This window comes from Ochotona curzoniae, unplaced genomic scaffold (genome assembly GCF_017591425.1).
Source record: "Ochotona curzoniae isolate NIBS_2020 unplaced genomic scaffold, NIBS_Ocur_1.0 contig_2754, whole genome shotgun sequence".
NCBI lineage: Eukaryota > Metazoa > Chordata > Mammalia > Lagomorpha > Ochotonidae > Ochotona > Ochotona curzoniae.
Window position 1 is genome coordinate 34,757,621 of NW_024465582.1, and position 19,615 is coordinate 34,777,235.

A 19,615-nucleotide genomic window follows, 5' to 3' on the forward strand; every position below is an offset into this window, starting at 1 on the left:
AACTTCACATTTCAGTAATGTCCCTGGTGGACTTGTGCAGGCAGCTGTAATTGAATCAGGCGTGCTGCTTGGATTCAAATGAGGCACTCTGGGTTGTGTTGATCCCAAGCAGAAACTTTACCACTATGTCAATTCCAACAGTTTTTAGAAGATGAAAACAATTGAAAGCTGTTTTTTTTTTTTTAAGATTTATTTTATTTTTATTGGAAAGGTGGATATACAGAGAGGAGAGACCAAGAGGAAGATCTTCCGTCCAATGATTCACTCCCCAAGTGAGCACAATGGCCGATGCTATGCGGATCCGAAGCCAGGAGCCTCTTCCGGGTGTCCCACACGGGTGCAGGGTCCCAAATCTTTGGCCCGTCCTCGACTGCTTTCCCTGGCCACAGGCAGGGAGCTGGAAGGGAAGTGGGGCCGCTGGGATTAGAACAGGCGCCCATATGGGATCCCGGGCGTGCAAGGTGAGGACCTTAACCACTACACCATCGCACTGGGCCCAAACAATTGAAAGTTGACGGTGGTAATGATGACACTTGAAACACAATGAGCTTGAAAAATATTGTATACATTTTATGTCAAGTTCTAGCAAGATGAGTTTGGCAGTGTAAAAGGATGCAATGAGTTATTTCAAAATTTGAAGTGTATTTAAGTATGTCAAGCTCCAATCCACACTAAACTTGATTTTCCTCTGTAGGCTATGTTGTACATATGTATGTTGGCATGCATAGAAATGTAAAAGTAAGGGACGGTAACACATAAATTACATGAATTACAAGGATTACTTCAGGTGCGAGAACATTTGGGGAAACGTAATATGCTGTGTTTGTCCTTTTAAGAATAAGATTACAAGGAGCCCAGCATGATAACATAGTTGTAAAGTCCTCGCCTTGCATGCCCGGGATCGCATATGGGCACCAGTTCCGGGCAGCCCTGCTTCCCTTCCAGCTCCCTGCTTGTGGCCTGGGAAAGCAAGCAAGGACAGCCCGAAGCTTTGGGACCCTGCACCCGCATGGGAGATACGGAAGAAACTCCTGGCTCCTTGCTTTGGATGAGCACATACCAGCCATTGCAGCTGCTTGGGGAGTGAATCATCAGACGGAACATCTTCCTCTCTGTCTTTCCTCCTCTCAGTATATCTACCTTTCCAATAAAAATAAAATAAACCTTAAAAAAGAAAGAAGAAGAGAGGAAAGAAGTAGAGTGCCCAAGTACCTGTGACAATTTCCAGTGTAGAAGTGTCTGTGTGAAGTTCTCTTTGTTGAATGTGAAATGTCATTCTTTGTTACTCACCAGGATGTATCCACAGATCAACTAAAATATGTAATTTTAGATGCAGTGTATTTTTTCTGATTATTTCTATACTATATTTCTTTGAAAGGTAGATTGCAGGAAGGAGTGAGATGTCCCATGACTGGTTGATTCACTCCCAAATGCCAGGGCTTGCCATGCTTAGTCCATCAGCAGGAATGCATCTAGGCTTCCCAGGGTGTTCTTGGAACCCACTCACTGTGTTCCAGGCGCAGTAGCAGGATACTGAATTAGAAATGTTACACAGCCTATAGCCCAAAACAAGGTATTTGGGTATCAGATGCGCTCTCTTCCAAGCAACAGCCCATCCTCCTGTATCATGCCATTCACTGCTCCAAGTCTGATGGTTTTTTCTAGCTATTGCCTTAATGTAGCTACTTGATGAGTTAAGTAAAAACACTTGTCAACTATATTGCTGTCAATATTTATGGATATCCTATGGGCTAAGGCAAATAATGTGGCAAAGTCAAGTGTGATTGAGGGTTTAGGAGCTGAGAAGTGCCATCCAAGTCATAAGAATTTGCATATGGAACAATTACTAGAAAGCTGTATAGAATAAATGTGTATTATATCCATTTTTCATATATAGGTGTAGACAAAAGTACTCTGATTGAAAGGTGTTTGCTTTCTTCAGTTTTTAGTATCAACAGCAAGAAGTGTTCTAATGGAAGTCCTTACATGGAGTCTATGCAGCTCATCTGTAAAAACAGAGAAATACTGAACACCACCCAAGTATTTTTCTGTAGCATAAATTTTAGTGGCACTATGGTATTTTTCTATGGTATTTGTGATTTGAATAATAGTTGTGGAAAAAACAAGTTAGTGCTTGGCAGTGACATTATTATTTGTACTGTTGTTATTAAGATAATAATAGTTTTCCTTGTAAAATCAGAGTTACAGAAAGGAAATACAGAGAGAAAGCTCTTGCATCTGTTGGTTCATTCTCCAAGTAGCCACAGTGGCCAGAGCTGAGCCAATTCCATGCCAGAAGCCAGGCATTTCTTCCAAGTCATCCATGTGGGTACAGGATCACAAGGTATTGGGCCATCCTTGACTGCTTTCCCAGGCTCCAAGCAGGGAGCTGAAATTCAAATGTAGCAGCTAGGATATAAAATTGTGCCCATATGCGATCCCTGTGCATTGAAGGTGAGGATTCTAGCCACTAGGCTACAACACCAAACCCAGTAATGTTATTGTGAATAATGCAATAACAAGGCATTAACCAACTGGTAACTTAAGTTTAATCACTGTCAACTGTTGTAATTGCTGATACTGTTTCAAGGAAGCCTTCCTGGCACTTGTCATCATTGGTAAAGCACTATTCTTGCCCAGGGAAGCTGATTGCTTTTGCTTCTCCTGCCATTGTGTCTGCTTCCTGTCCTGACATTGCTTAGCACAGTAGGGACTGCTAAAGAGACTAGGAACAGGCAAGACCAGGTCATCACTCCCTCTCTCCACCTTCTGTTGCAGGTGCAGCCCTGCAGCTGGCTACATGCTTCCAAGGCTGGAGAACACAAGCACACCTTCAGTAAGTTGTTTCCTTCTCAGCTTGTTTTACATTGTGTTTTAGGAGCTCTATGATGGTTTTAAGCTAAAATGAAAACAGCATATTAGAGGGAAAGAGGGCAAAATTGTCATAACTAAGACATTGGAGCTGTCAAAGCTGATTAAAACTTTCTCTTCAGGTTTTTTGATGTCATAACAAGACATGATTATTATGACACGATTCAAATTGAAAATAAGAATTTGTTCATGATTGCAGGATATCAAGTTTGCAGTGGTGTTTATTGATTCTATACATGATGTAATGAAAACTATGTAGTACCTACCTGAAAATAAACACTCAGCATTTGGCAGTAGTAGAAGTTTCCAATATACAAAAAATGTTATTTATTTCTTAACTTTTCAGGTTTGCTTTAGTGGAATTGCTGAAATAGTTTGATGCCTACTAACACTTGGAGGCTGCACTATACTCATGAGCTGTTACAGAAATTTGTGGAGAATGAAATATGCTACATGTTCTTGTACTAAAGATTTAAATGAATCCTACTTATTTGTTTAGTCTATTTATTTACTTCCTTGTATATTATAAAGTTGGACTTGAAGAAAGAGGAGACAGAGACAGACAGATATGTCTGCTCTCTGCTGATTTATTCTCCTGATGGTCACAATGGTCAGGGCTGGACCATGTCACAGAAGAACCAGGAGGTCCATCTGAGTCTCCCATGAGTCTCCCATCCAAGTGCCTGAGGCATCCTTCACTGTTTGCAATTCACATTGACTCAGAGCCGCATTGGCAGTGAGGCAGATAGTAGTTAACTTGCTATGCCACAATGCCATTTCCTGTTGCTGGGAGGCTTGTTCTGTTTTGTTTCAGATTTTTTAATTTGAAAATAGAACTACTAAAAATGAGAGAGGTGGAGAGAGACCTCCCATTTGCTGGTTCACGCCTCAAATAACCAGAATCACCAGAGGCAAGCAACTTTGGCTAGGGGGCAGGAGACTTGTCCAGGTCTCCAACTTGATTACAGGAAGCCAAGTGCTTGAGCCATCCTCCACTTCCTTTCCTGGCATATTATCAGAAGTGCAGCATTCAGGATATGAAGCAATGTCCATGTGGGGTGCCAGTGACTTTTATTTTTTTTTTTAAAGATTTATTTTTATTATTTTTTCATTGGAAAGGCGGATATACAGAGAGGAGAGACAGAGAGGAAGATCTTTCGTCCGATGATTCACTCCCTAAGTGAGCGCAACGGGCCGATACTATGCCGATCCGAAGCCAGGAGCCTCTTCTGGGTCTCCCACGCGGGTGCAGGGTCCCAAAGCTTTGGGCCGGCCTCGACTGCCCTCCTAGGCCACAGGCAGGGAGCTGGATGGGAAGCGGGGCTGCCGGGATTAGAACAGGCGCCCATATGGGATCCCAGATGTGCAAGGCGAGGACCTTTAACCACTTGCGCCACCGCGCCGGGCCCGACTTTTATTTGTTAAACCACAGGGCTGACCCCTGTTGCATTATCTTTGGTTTTGATTTGAAATGCAAAGTTGCAGAGAAGAGGGAGAGAGATATAGAGATATTTCCACTGTAACTTTACTCCCTATTTGGCTGCAATGGCAAGAGTTAAGCCAATCCAATGCCAGGAGACTCTTGGGTCTCCCACATGTGTACAGGTTCCCAAGGACTTGAGCCATCCTTTGTTGCTTTCTCAGGGCAAAACAGGAAACTGGATTAGAAGTGGAACACCCTGGACATGAACTGCACCCATATGGGAAACTCAGTCCGGCATGCTGCAGTTCAGTCCACACATACTGGCAGCTTTGAAAGGAAACAGAGGCAGACCATGAAACACTGACATGCTCCCTGCTTCTTCCAGCTGATAACCCTGTACTGGTTCCAAAGTCTGTGAGAAGGTTAACAACATAGGCAGTCCTTGAGTACCGTTTCTAATATTAGTTTCATCATTAAACACTTAGATCAGTAATGCCTAATTTCATTTTCTCTTTGTGAATGAGGGACATTAAATGGGTATAAAGTGATTACCCATTCATTCACCTAATAAGTCCTGCTGGGAATCCTCTTATGCTAATTCGTCTTTTGGTTATTTTGTTTGTAGAACTGTCTGTGTAGTTGTCTCTTCATTTTGGAATCAGTATTTATTGCTTTTGCATCTAATGGGTTTTTTCCTGCCAACCAGCCTAAAGACCACCAAGGGGTTGAGGTGTCAGTGTTCTTCAGCTGCAAGCACCACTGGGGACAGTCTGATAGAACCTATCCATTTATTGTAAAGGAAGCACAAGTCATATAGACTAGGAAAGGGGGCTGCAGAAGGGCATTCCCTGTCTTCCTTCCCACCCCACAATGACATTGATTGAGTAGTAGACATGTCTGTCCCTTTAGAACCTCCAGTCTTGTCACAGGTCTTGTTCTACGCACACGGCTGGAAGCCATGCCTCATGTCATGGTCAGGTAGGCTATTGTCATGCCCACATGAGAACATTTAAGTTGACTATCATACTTACATTGTAATTTTGATTTGTTAATTTGATTTGCCACTGATACAAATGAAATTGTGCTTGTCCTGTAACTAGTAATTTCGATGTCCAAACTCTAATAATTTTGGTGAAGAAATTCCTAAGACCATCTCACACTGAGTGAGCTGTAATGTGTAAGTACGAGTACAATTTTGATGAGTGCAAATTGGCTTATATTGCTATTGTTATGGCACAATTTTTATAATGTATTTTTTTTATTCTGATTTGGAATTCAGATGTAGAGAGCGCAGGAGAGACAAGAGAGAAAGATCTTCCATCCACTGGTTCACTCCAGAATGGGCTGCAATGGCTGGGGTTGAAATGATCTGAAGCCAGCAGCCAGGTGCTTTTTCCAGGTTTCCTATGCAGGTGCAGAGTCCCAAGGCATTGGGATGCCCTCTACTGCTTTACCGTTCCACAGGAAGGGAACTGGAAGGGAAGTGAGCATCCAGGATACTAACCGGTGCCATATGTGATCCCAGTGCATGCAAGGCATGAACTTTAGCTACTAGGCTATCATGCTGGGTCCTATATTTATTTTTATTAATTTTTTAATTGTATTTTTGACAATCTTTACATAGTTAATTAGGGTAAAAAGGTTCAAAGGCTATAGGGAAGCGGGCAAGACTATTATTTCCATAGGTTTCCTTCTTGTTTCTGAGGTAAAGGGAGATATTGAGGGAGAAGCCCCACCCAGTTTCCCACGCACCTCAAGTCCCGGATGTGGGGAATGCTCTGAAATACTTGCTCACGTGGTTTTGATAGTTCACCATTTATGAATTGCTGCCAATCTCGCCACTCCAAGCATTGATTGATGAGGTCGTTGAAGAATGCACTGATTGACAAAGTCCCTCATAGAATCTCCATTTGTCCAGTATTTCGCTGCCAACAAAAGCTGAGGTGGTTGATTGACTTGTTCTGTCTTCCATCTTTTCTTGATTAGGGTTCTGGGTCCAGCATTTCGATTGGGGAGGGCCCAGCACAGTCCATTGCTCTGATCAGCTGGTGGTTGCAATTGCTGGGTTGGTTCTGTTTTCACTCCTGACTTCCACTGGAACCAATGAGTGTTGCAGTCCAGCTTGGTTCTGCCCAGCACCTACTCGGCCCTCACATAAACCAGTGGGAGCTGCAGTCTAGTCAAAGCAACCCACAATAACCCCCACCAGGCCCGCCCCGTACTCTGGTTTCCCTGTATGTGTAGCAGACTAGTCCAGTCTGTCCCACATTCTGTTTGGCTCTCATTCATGCTGATGGGTATTGAAGCTTAGTTCCTTCCAACCAGCTCAATTATCAACCCCTCATGGATGTTGTTGAGTTCCTCTCTGTCTAGCCCTCACAGCCCCCATCCTAGTTTTCATGCCCTCCCATGGGAGTGGTAACCCAAGAGGGAGGAGCCCACTATTTCCCTCCCAGGCCTCTCCCACTCCCAGATTATGCACTCTCCAGAAAGTTCTGTGGTTTGACATGACAGAATTAGCCCCCAGTGCCAGCCTCTGCCAGCTGATGCTGCGGCTAAGCCCAAACAACCCTCACCCACTCGAATTTATTCTTGCACCAGTAGGAATAATCATCCCAGCCTGGCTTTTCCCTGATCTAGTCCACGTGAGGTGTACAGGTGTTGTAGCCCTGCTTAGTCGGGTCTTCCCCCCAGTCCAGCGCATGCTCTCCAGTGGGAGTAGCTGTCCAGCAAGGGGACCCTCCCTTATTCCCCCTGCCGGCTCTGCCCCCTCCCTTCCTTGTTCTCACGCGTGCTGGTTGGGTGCTTCGGTCTCATCCAGTACAGGCAATCTCACCTTGGCATTCCGTATTGTGCACTGGTTTTTGTCTCTTCCAAACCTGGCTCAACCCACACTCTGTTCTGGTGCTTGGATTTGCCAGTGGATGACGCAAACTGATTCGGCCTGGTCTGCTTCCAAACTATGCCAAATGTATGCCAGTGGGAAACTTTCCATGGCCTATTCTGGGCTGTTTCCCATCATGCTTCTTGCGCTTATCTGTAGGGACTGTGTCCTGCCAGAGGAGTTGCCCAGGCTCCTGCGTCAGAACCCCTCTGAGTGTCAGATTTTGTGCATTCCAGGGGTTCCATTGCCAGCCCTACTCAGTTCACTTCCTGTCCTAGCAGGAACAGTGGCTTTTCCTGACTGGCCTTGAACCCAAACTGGTTCTTGTTGTTGGATGTTTCAGCCCAGCCATGGTTCATCCATACCCACAGCTCACTATGGCTCAGTATTGGCAGAGACCTTGCTGCTGCCTTGACCAGGACACCAGGTGGTGTTGGGGTCTGGCCCGGCCTAGTGTGTCCAGTCCCAGTCCACACTTGTGCCAGGGGAGACTTCAACTGTATCCTGATCAGAACACAGCCGTGATTTCAGCTCTCGCACCCCTTGGCGAGAACCTCCACCCAGCTAGGGTGTCCCCTTAACTCCCCAGCCGGGCCTGTTCCTAGCCATAGATCATACACATTCCAGTGGTTGCTCTGACTCAGCTTAGCTCAGCCCCTCACCTGTCCTGGCCTCTGCCTTGGACACTGGCTTAGTGTTCCTGACTCACGCAGACCAGTAGGTGCAAGAGCCTATCTCAGCATGACCTGTGCTCCATGCTGGTTTCTATTTTCACTTATAGGCCAAGGCTTGCTCAGTCCTGCCCAGTACATCACACTCCATTACCAGTTCCCACAATGGCCATCTGTTGAGTTACTTTGCCCAGCTTATCCAACACCCAGGTCTGGACCACATGTTCACCAGCGGGAGCTGTGACTCGCCAGGGAAGTTTCCCAAGCTCCTCCACTTGATCCCCTCCCCAACCCAGTTCTCATACATGCCATTGGGTTTTAGGCCAGTCCCTGGTGCAGTCTGGCCTTCCATTTTGCCATGTATGAGCTGGTGAATGTTGCAGCCTGGCCCACCCTACACCCTACTCAGGATGCACATTTGGGTGCTGCTGCCTTGACCAGTCCAGACTGTTGCGGGTTCCTTTACCTGTGATTGATGGCAAGCTCCTTAGTCACACCTAGCATAGTCCATCACCACCCAAACTGTTGAGCTAACCAGTGGGGCTAGAATTTCCACAGGGTTTGGCTCACACATCCCTCACAGAATCTACCCCTGGATATGGTTCTCGAGTGCTAGTTAATGTCATAGCCCTGCCTAATGTGACCTGTCAGCTGATCCATCATTGTGTCAGGTAATAGGATATCCTGCTGGACAAGCCCCGAGCCTTAGCTTTTGCCTGAACTGGTGCTCAGCATTGTTAAATGATTACAAGTTTTTCAAAGGAAGAGTTACTATCGGGGTCCCTCGTCCCGCGAGCAAGACCCCAATACAGTAAAGATTCTTAAAAATGTTTATTGGTCAAGACTTCAAGCGTTGTGGCAAAGTGAAAGCAGTTACAGCACTTGTAAGATTTATTATAGTAAAGCAAAAGCAGCCTAGTGCTAGCTAGCAATAGCCTTGAAGTGATAGTGATAGCTCTAGCTCTAGCTCTAGCCTTGCACCTGGTGTAATCTTCTCATTAACTATTTTTCACCCAGACCTTTTTACATTACACAAACCAATCCATACACAGTTCCTCACATCATGTGGTAAGCACACCAATCATGACTTAGGTCACGTAGCTTCCCTGTGTGCTGGCCCAATCCTCAGTAACTTCCCAAAACTTGTTTACCACCTTTGTGCCACGAAGCAATGGTCAACAAGCGCCATCTTTGAGGCGCAGCTCCGCTCTCCACAGCTCCCCCTTTTTGTTTTATTAAAATAAGGGACCGTGCCTGTCTTAGGTGTTCCGAATCCAGACTTTCCTTACCCGTCATGGGCTAACCACGTGGCTAAAGGCGTGGCGCCTGTCTTAGGTCGGTAAAGCTGTATCAGATACTTACCCGTCTCTGGCTACCGGTCCAGCATATTAAGCCAGGTACCTGAAGAATCACGCTTGTGGAGAGCAAACACAGCTTGAGCCATGATCTGTTGTTGCTGAAGCTGCTTATGTGAGGCACAATAAAGGCAGCAATTAAAAACAAGTAACAATACCAGAATAAAAGGAACACTTCATCAAACCAAAAAAGAACCTCAAGGTGCTCTATGCATCCAACAAATGGAGAGGGCAATTCCATACAAATTAAATCATGCTGAGATTGGATCTCATACAGCACTGAATAATTAGCAACTGGAAACACAGTAAAATGACATACATTGATAGCATGTGTAAGTAAACAAGGTTCCACAGCATGAACAAGACCATTACACAGTGGACCTCTAGCAGTAGGGACACAATCTTGCGATTGATAAGTACCATTATGTTCATCAGTATGGATTCCATCAATTTGAGGCTTCAGAAAATTGGAATCAATTAATACAGGTAACACATGAAAGGAACACAACACTTTGATAACTTGGGGAACATAACACACTACCATGCCATAACACCAAGTTGGGGTACAATTAGCAGGAGAGTGTGTCTTAGCAACCCAAGCATCTTCAGATATTTGTAACATAACACGCCACATGTCCGCATATCCTTGCATCAGCAGCTGCTGGGCATTCTCTTTTTGTATTAGCGCATAGATGTTTAGCATAGAGCACGTGGTCCAACCAAGAGTTTGTTGATGAGGGATCACAGTAGGCATTGATGTGGAGAAAGTAACAGACTTGATTTGCGGCACAAATGAAGCTGTCCTGGGTTCAACTGTGGGTGGAGTTCACCCATCCCCACTTCCAGACAACATGCTTGGCTTTAATAGACTTAGTCATTGAGAACCCGGGGGTCCAAGCCTCTATCATCTGAAGAAATATCGACCCGGTCAGCATTCACCACATCTAAAGGTTCATCTTGCTCTGGTTTCAAACGTTCCAGCACCCACACTGGTCCGTCTGAATCCTGTGGAAAAACACAAACCGCTCCTCGCGTCCGTCGTAAGACAGGATGGGGGCCCATCCATTGTTTTGCTAAAACATCCTTCGACATCACCCAATCTTTGCAGGGGCCTGTGCCAACAGTGTGGCATTTGGCAGCAGAGCAACCATCCAAATCCAAAATTAAGAAATTAAAAATATAAGTCACCAAAGCCAGCTGATGCTTAGGACTAGAGGGATATAGGGAGGCCCCTATTCCCCCTTTTTGTTTTATTAAAAAAAATGTTTTAAGGACCGAATGGACACGCTCTACCACGGCTTGACCAGTAGGATTGTAAGGTATGCCTGTGGAATGCCTTATGCCGAATTCAGTACAAAAGGTGGCAAAAGCTTTGGCTGCATATGCAGGTCCATTATCTGTCTTATAACATTGAGGAACACCCCAAGCAGCAAAGGCTTGCAGACAATGGGAAATAACATCCCGAACTTTTTCTCCGGTATGGGCAGAGGCAAAAAGAACTCATGGGAATGGCACAAACATAAGGTTGAAAAAATCCTCTGTGACCTTCACGGTCCACCCAGGAGATAACAGAGGCACTTTGTTGTGGCTAGTTAGCTACTCCAAGGCCTCGCAGGGTCTGGTTAGACTGCTTTAGAGGCCATTCTTTTGGCTAGTCAGATTGTCTGAGAGAATATTCAAAGAGTTAGGCACTAATTTTAAAATTAAAGCAACAGCAGCCAATTCTGCAGGCTAAGGAGAAGATGTAGCAGTTGCAACAGGAAAAATCTGATTATCAGTCATTACTGCTCGTGAGCTCATTCTACTGCTTTAAGAATTACCTGGTCCATTAATTCTGGAAAAGTAGCTAAAACTTTAGAGGGCTGCATAGGTAAATATACCCAGACGAAAGGCCCACCTGCCACAACAATGCGAAGCCTCAGCCATCTGCTGGGTTCCTGATTGTGGCCAAGGTGGCGCACTAGGCAACAAAGGACCTCCAGGAGACGGCGCAGGTGGCCAGGCAAACTTGAACCAAGGGGCATGTTGCTGCACTGTTTGCAGAAATGAAAGTACCGTCCCCACCTTTACCGGCGTTCCATGCTTTTGTAGCAGTTTCTGTAATAAGTTCTGCATACGTGCCAAGGAAGCCAAGTTCCCCATATTGCTCAGCACTACAGACTTAGACTTGTCCCTTTACTGGGAACTTGACTTGTCCCTTTACCGGGAGCCTGACTTGTCCCTTTACCGGGAGCCTAACTTGTCCTTTTACCAGGATCCTAACTTGTCCCTTTACCAGGATCCTGACTTGTCCCTTTACCGGGAACCTGGATTGTCGCCAACCTGCAAACCTGGCGAACCTGACGTGCATGTCCCCGCTGCTATTAGTGGCTCCCTGAGGTAAGCAAGACCTCAGCTTAAATGGGCCTCTGCTGCTGCAGCTTCTGGGTATTAATCCCAGCTTCTTCCTGGGCGAATGCTGCCCAGCTTCTTATCTAAATTTACTTACCTATTATGATGCAAATTCTCTCGAGTCAAGGAGTCACGGCACCAATATAGGGGTCTCTTGTCCTGCAAGCAAGACCCCAATACAGTAAAGATTCTTAAAAAAATTTATTGGTCAAGACTTCAAGCATTGTGGCAAAGTGAAAGCAGTTACAGCACTTGTGAGATTTATTATAGTAAAGCAAAAGCAGCCTAGTGCTAGCTAGCAATAGCCTTGAAGTGATAGTGATAGCTCTAGCTCTAGCTCTAGCCTTGCACCTGGTGGAATCTTCTCATTAACTATTTTTCACCCAGACCTTTTTACATTACACAAACCAATCCATACACAGTTCCTCACATCATGTGGTAAGTACACCAATCATGACTTAGGTCACGTAGCTTCCCTGCGTGCTGGCCCAATCCTCAGTAACTTCCCAAAACTTGTTTACCACCTTTGTGCCACGAAGCAATGGTCAACAAGCGCCATCTTTGAGGCGCAGCTCCGCTCTCCACAAGTTACTGTCATTGGGAATCTACCCAGTCATGGAGACTTCCCTGCTCGGTGTACTCACCCCAAAGGGAGCAGCCCCCAGAGCCCAGGCAGGCCCGGGGACAGCTCACCATGTGCACATGGTGACTGGTGTGTGGGATCCATACATGAGCCTAAATTTATGTTTAAAGATTATTTTTGACTTAATCCCATGTGATTAGAGAAATTACCTAATTATTTTAATATTTTGATTTTAGATCTTGCAGTGTTTATCTGTGTCAAAATACATTTTAAGGATTATACAGAAAGAGGCAATAGAAAATTTGGAAACAATGATTAGACCTACTTTTCCCTAACCCTTGAATCTTCCTACCCTGATCAACTATGTAAACATCATCAAAAATAAAAATAAAAAATTTATTAATAAGTTTTTTTTTATTGGAAACACAGTATACAGAAAGGGTGATGCAGAGAGATAGATTCTCCACCTGCTTGTTCACTCCCCATGTAGCTGCAACGGACAAAGCTGAGTGAATCCAAAACCAGGAGTTTGTTCTTCTGGGTCTCCCAGAAGAAGGGTCCCAAGACTTGGAGCCACCCTCTTCTGCATTCCAGAGCACACACAGAGAGCCAGATGGGAAGTGGAACAGCTGGGACATGAACCCGTGCCCATATGGGATCTCAGAGGATGCAAGGCAAAGATTTAGCCACTAGGCTATTATGCCAGACCCATGTCTTAAAATAAACATTCCTTTATTTGCTTGGAAGTGTTATAGGAACAATGGATAGAGAGGTTCCTTCCAACCATTGGTTCACTCCCCATATAGGTGTGAGGGCTGCAGCTGATCCAGGAGCTAGAAGCTTCTTGTTGATCTCCCACATAGGTGGCAGGGGACCAAACACTTGAGACATTATTTGTTGCTGTTCCTAGGACCTTGGCAGGAACAAGGATCAAAGTGGAGCAATTGGACATGAACCAGTGCCCTAGGAGATGCTGGTAGTGTAGGCAGTGGCTTTACTCATTATGTCACCATGCCAGCCTCTTGATTTAAATTGTTTTTTTTTTTAAATCTAAAAGGCTGATTTTAAAGAATGAGAAGGAGAGTGAAAGAGATCCCCAATCTGCTCTTTCACTCCTCAAATGCCTGAAATTGTCAGAGCTGAGCTGATCTGAAGCCAGGAGCTAGTAACTTTGTGTAGATTTCCCACAAGAGTGCCAGGTCTGAGCTTTGAGCTCTTCTCTGCTGCTTTCCATGGCCATAAGCAGGGAGCTGTGTCATAAGTGGAATAGTCAGCTTGAGTGGAGGGCACTCCTAGCAGCATGGTGGCTGTTGGAGGTACCTGAGCCAGGTTGGACTTAATGCTTGGAGCCCTAACCCCAGCCACCATTCCAAGCAGTGAGCCAATCCAGGACGTGTCTAGGCCCAAGAATTTTTCTCCCTTCATGGTAAGTCCACTGTGAAGGAATCTCTCAGGAGCTCAGGAAGGTTTCCTGACTCATTTCATTTTATTTACACCCATTTCCTGTTAAACTATGGTCATTTTACTTTTCTTTTAATCACTTAATGAGAAAATGAGAATCTCAGGTCTAATGTAAATTTAAAACATGTTATTTTACTCAAATGTTGAAAAATGCTGGCTTAAAAGGGAAGCTACTAAAGTAGAATCAATGTGTTAAAATTATGTATATCAATTACATTCCATCTGCTTTTATATTAAAATGTGAATAAATAACTAGCAAAAAGAAAACATAACAGATAACTGGTTACCTTCCAACACGTATACAAAAATCAGGTGAGATGCAGCGTGGCATTTCCCTTATATGTATATTTTCTGTAACTGTCAGGCTGTGACTGGCTGATATTAGTTACCCGTTGTAAGAAGATAGTTCTGTTTGCAGCTGCATTTTGTTTCTCTAATAAGCTGTTGTTCAATATGTAGAAATTAAATTTTACTTTAGTTTAAATTCTATAACACAAAAGCAAAACAAACAAAGTGGGAAGGACCTTTTTATTGGATAATGAGGTATACAGATTAAAGGAGAGACAGAGAGGAAGATCTTCCTCTTGATGTTTCACTCCCCAAGCAGTCACATTGGCTTCAGCTGTGCCAATCCAAAGCCACTAACCAGGAGTTTGTTCCTGGTCTCCCATAGACCACAAAGAGGGAACTCCCAGAAGCAGGATTCCCAGGATACAAGCAGGGAGCTGAATCAGGAGCAGAGCTGCTGGGAAAAAGGTCTGGGTTCACATGGGATCCTGGAGGGTGCAGAGCAAGGACTAGAGCCACTTGGCTATTGTTCCTGGCCCAGTAAAAATGATTTTAATATGTACATATTCACAAGGCCATCTTGGCTTGGGCAGCCAGAGTGCCAGTGGACGATAAGCTCCTCCCACTGGCTGCTTGCTAGCGCTCTGGGGAGTTGAGGGTAATAAGTTACAGCCTAGCGACATCCATGGATAAGGCCAGAGTACATCAAGTGAGGAATGAACCCTAAGGGACACCCAGCAAAAGGACCAATGTGCTTGCAGGTAAGTGAGGGCAGTGAGACCTTGTGGTTTGGATGGGAGAGATTGGAAGATCTCTCTGTATGGGTCAGACTGATTGACCAGCCCACACGGGAGTCCTTAGATGGGCTTGTTGTTAGCACAAGGCATCACTGATGGCCCCACGCAACCACACACGAAAGCTGTTGCTGGGGTCCTGACTAGACAGAGCTAAGTCCCAGTTCCTGAGTGAGTGTCAGAACAGGGCACAGGACAAATCATGCAGACCCATAACACTAACCAGCCCGCAAGAAAACTATGTCTGGGGGTAGAGTCTGCAAAAAAATGTGGGCTCAAACCTCCAGAAATACAAGTCTTAATAGTTAGCTCCAAAGTTGTGGTGGTGATGGGCTGAACTAGTTGTGACCATGGAACGTGCCAATACCCACAGGTACTGGGATTGAGAATAGGCTGTGCAAGTCCATGCTGCAGCACCTGCATGTGTGTGATAAATCAGGGTGTAGGGCCGGCCGGGCTACAACATCCACCAGCTCACACAAAGGCCAAGATGGGGACAGGTTATGCTGGGCAAGGACCTAGCACCTACTGGCAATGTGAGATCTGTGTGTGGGTTTTGGCTGAGAGTGGTAACCTGGGAGACTCCTCTACAGGGGCATAGCTCCCACTGGTGAGCATGTGTTCCAGACCTAGGTATTGGGCATGCTGGGAAAGGTAGCCCCATCAGTTGGCAAGTGCTTGAGTTGGTTTTTGAAGGGAGTAAACTGAGCAGGGCCAAGCAAATCTCTGGGCACTGGCAAGTGCAGAACCCAGGCTGGAGTACAGGTCATGCCAGGGTAGGGCATCACACCTACTGGTATGCATGAGTTGTGGATGGAAGTAGACTGAGCAGGGCCTGGTTGCAGCACCCACCAGCGAGAATTGTGACTATGCCTGGCTAGATCATGCCACACTGCAGCATCAAAAGGCAAAGGCTGACAGATGAGGGGCTATGCCAAGCTGAGTCAGAGCAACCACTGATATGTGCAAGATCTGTGGATGGTAAGAGGCCTGGTTGTGGAGCAAATGGGACGCCCTGGTCAGAGTGTGATTCCCATTAGTATGACTCCTATTGGTCAAGCTGGGAGCTGCAGTCTGGTCTAGTATGGCTGCAGGATCCCTCTGCATGTGTGTAGGCGGGGTCTGGGATGTGCTGGATTGGGCTAGACTCCATACCTACTGGTGCTCAGGAGAAACAGGGTGGGTGTAGAACAGGCTAGGCTATATCTGCCCCTGCTGAGACATGCATGACCTGTGTTTGGGTGAGGACCAGGATTGGCTGAACTGTAGCACTGAACAACAAGAATTGGAATGGGTGAGGCCCCATCAGGAATGGCCACCGTTTCTGAGGGACAGGAGGTGGAGTAAGTATGGCCGGCCACTGGACCCTCTGGTGTGCATGAGACTTGGCATTGGGAGACATCTTAATGGAGAAGCTTGGGCAACGTCTGTGTCGGGACACATTGCATGAGCTATAATTGGGGGTGTGCCATGCCTGGCCAGGCTACAGCAGGCACTGGCAAATGCTGAGGTGAGGCAGGCTATGCCAGACTGAGACACAAAAACACAACCAACATTTGTGAAACCCTGGGGATGGTGGGAATGGCCCCAGAGAGTGGACTGTGTGGATTCCCCTCATGCGCCACTACTCTCATTGGTGAGCATGAGAGCTGAGATTGGTGCAGACCCGGCTGGGCCATCTGATGGTCTACATGTGAGCTTGCTCAAGGAAAAACAAGGCTGGGCTGAATGTAGTTTCTGTAAATGATTAAGCCGGAGTGGGTGTGGGTGGGCCAGGATTTGCCCCAGCATCTGCTGGCAGATGCTGGCATAGGAAAAATTTTTTGTCAGGCACAAGCATGGCTAGCACATTCTGGCACTCACTGCACCAATGTGGACCTGGTAGTGGTGGTGTTTGTGATGAAGTGGACTTCAATGACCATTCACACATCAGAGAGCGGATTGAGACATAGGACTGACGGGACCAGTCAGCTTTGCCTACTGGCAAGCACAGGAACCAGAGTGTAGGGGGCTGGCTTGGTGTGGGTTATTGTGGATTGCTCCGACTACACTTTATCTCACACTGATTTACGTGAAGGGCGAGTATGTTGTGGGTAGGATTTGGCTGCGCACAAACACCCGGGAGATTCTGTAATACGTAGGACTGGAGACAGACCTGGCTCAGCAATTGCAAATACCAACTTGTGCCTGGCTGATTTGGTTGATGAACTGTGCTGGATCCTATATAGACAAGCACACAGAAGAATCAGGTCTGGGATGGCCTCAGATGAGGGTTCTTCAGCAATTCACTCTTGACTGAATCACTGCACTCAGAACCCCAACGATGGAGATTTACAGTTTCCGTGGTCTGAGCGTGGAGTGCTTGTGTCAGAGCTGGGCCTCCTCAGTCTCAGAGCAGTGGACAGCCTATTCAGGTGCACATGGAGGTTAAGGCAGTATACTGGATGATCCAGAGGACACCTGTTAGCATTGCAGAGGACAAAAGAGAGAACAAATTGATCAAGTATTCCAGCCAATGTTGGCAGTGAGTTTCACGGCAGATGGAGGCTCTAAGATGGACCGTAGCAGCCAGTGGATTCTGGAGAGATTTCATCACAATTGGAGTAGCGGGACTAAAAGCAGCTCACAACGGTTGGGCTAGGAAATCCTCTTGAGAACATCATCGCATTATAAATTTCTATTTTGCTACTTGTGGATTTTGTATTGCAGCTTTTCATTTAGGAAGGATGTATAGTAACTCTAATGGAGATTATCATGTCCAGATGTGAGGAAACAATGCAGTATGCATCTCTACTTCCAGATGAAGAATCGACAGCCAGTGAAACTGTGGATACAGATTCTATTCTCAATTTATGGTTTTTAATAGAGAGCACACTCATTTCCTATTCGTGTAATTAAATGATCTAGAAAAAAGGCCCACTTCTGAGAAGAAATTGGCAGAAAAGCCCCAATGTCACCCTTCTAAAAATAAGCAAATCTTGGGCTTGGTGAGGTGGCCTAGTGCCTAGAATCCTCACCTTGAATGTGCCTGGATACTGTGTGGGAAGCAGTTTTAATCCTTGCAGCCCAACTTCTCCTCCAGCTCCCAGTTTCTGCCCTAGGAAGGCAGTTGAGGACAGCCCAAAATCCCAACGCCTGAGACCTTGCACCTGTGTTGCAGACCTGGAAAAGATCCTGGCTCATGGCGTTGGATTGTTGCAGCTCTGGCCATTGTGGTCACTTGGGGAGTGAATCATCGGATGGAGGATCTTCCTCTCTGTCTCTCCTCCTCTCTATATATCTGAGTTTACAGTAAAAATAATTTTTTTTCAAAAAGAAGCAATTCTACAGAAAGGAAGTATGTGGCAACATGCCAGTTGAGAAACACTCAGCTTAGTGTTACAGACGCTGAGTTCATCTGTTTGCTGTATGTTAATATGACTATTTCATTTAATTTATTTGACAAGTATTGTGGCAGTAATAGGACAAACAGAATGATGTCTTCCACTCGTAGGTTTATTCTAACAATGCCTGCAGCTGAGCTTAATATCAGAATCTTTCCAGAAAACAACCTTTGACAGAATCAAGAGTAAGGGATATTTTCTTGTAGTGCTGGATTTGCAAAGTAATACAGGACATAGATTTTCATGTGTTTTTGTTCTGTGATGCTGTATAGATGAACTATACTGCATCAAAAAAAATGTTGCAAATTGCATATACCTTCAGTGCACTGTCAGTCTTTCTGATTTAATGATGCAGAACTGAGGAGACATGTGCTTTATAGGTGTTGGTGTCATTTGAAGATGTGGCTGTGGACTTTACCCAGGAGGAATGGCAGATCATGGACAATACTCAGCGGACTCTGTACAGGGATGTGATTCTTGAGATCTATAACAATCTACTGTCCCTGGGTGAGTAAAATTCTGTCATGCCCAAGCAAGATGCTTCTTTAGACTTGACAAATGAAAGTAGAATTTATAAAGCGTAGTGATTGGTAGGACCAAGAGTGACTTCACAAAGTCTGCGTTATTTTCCTTTCCCAGGGTGCTACATAACAAAGCCTGATGTGATCTGCAAATTGGAGCAAGAATCAGCACCATGGACAGTGGATAAATCTGTACACCAGGCACTACCAGGTAGGTTAGTACATGGGGGCAGGGAAGCTCAATAAATGTTGACTAACATTCTGGAATTCATTCAGATGTTTTTACACTTTTTTCCTATGGGACAGCTGATAGGAAACAGGCAATCTACAGTCTCCACGTACAGATTTATTTTAGCAATGCCTTTCAAAATTTGCCACTTTTTAACCATAAGTCTAGAACTAAACATTTGTCTTTTCCATGATCCAGGCAGTTGAACCAGCATGTGCCACCACACCAGATACATTCTCAGGAGTTGTGTTTGAAGCAGAGTGGCCAACATAAGACAAATTGACACTGTAAGATATCCCAAGCCTTAGTTTGATTTCCTGTGCCACCCATCAATTTAAAATACACAACTCCAAGTAATTGAACTTTACGTTAACGCACTAATAAAGGAGATATACTGTTAATAATTAATGCTCATGAATGTCTACATTTTACTGATATTAAAATCTGTATCTGGAAAAGCAAGAAATCACATTGATTTTCCTTGAGCATTTGAAAGCAAATACTTAGAATTGATTCATGGATATGGTTCCTCTTTTTCCTCATTTCAGATCCCTACAGACATAATGAATTGCATGGAGGTAATCAGAAAAGTCAAGAAATCATCTTCAGGCAAGTTGTAATTATGAAAATTAGAGTAACCTGAAAGAGAGTTGCATTGCCAAAGAGGTTTCATATTACTTGTGGTCATAATAGCAACACAATATGAAATGAAACTTATAGAAAGAAGAAGCTTAAGAATATGATTTCTTTCTTTCTTCATT

The 19,615-nt window shown here is 45.1% G+C and overlaps 1 long non-coding RNA gene across 2 annotated transcripts; it reads left to right on the forward strand.

The window, feature by feature from the left end:
* The first annotated feature begins 2,807 nt into the window (after positions 1-2,807).
* On the forward strand, positions 2,808-19,415 carry LOC121154599. 2 transcript variants are annotated; one of them, XR_005883566.1, is made up of 4 exons: positions 2,808-2,836; positions 18,485-18,611; positions 18,744-18,836; positions 19,403-19,415. It is a non-coding gene; the product is annotated as an uncharacterized LOC121154599 (long non-coding RNA). The 2 variants fall into 2 exon arrangements; XR_005883565.1 differs by lacking the exon at positions 19,403-19,415 and having other exon boundaries at positions 18,744-18,933.
* The last annotated feature ends 200 nt before the right edge of the window (positions 19,416-19,615 follow it).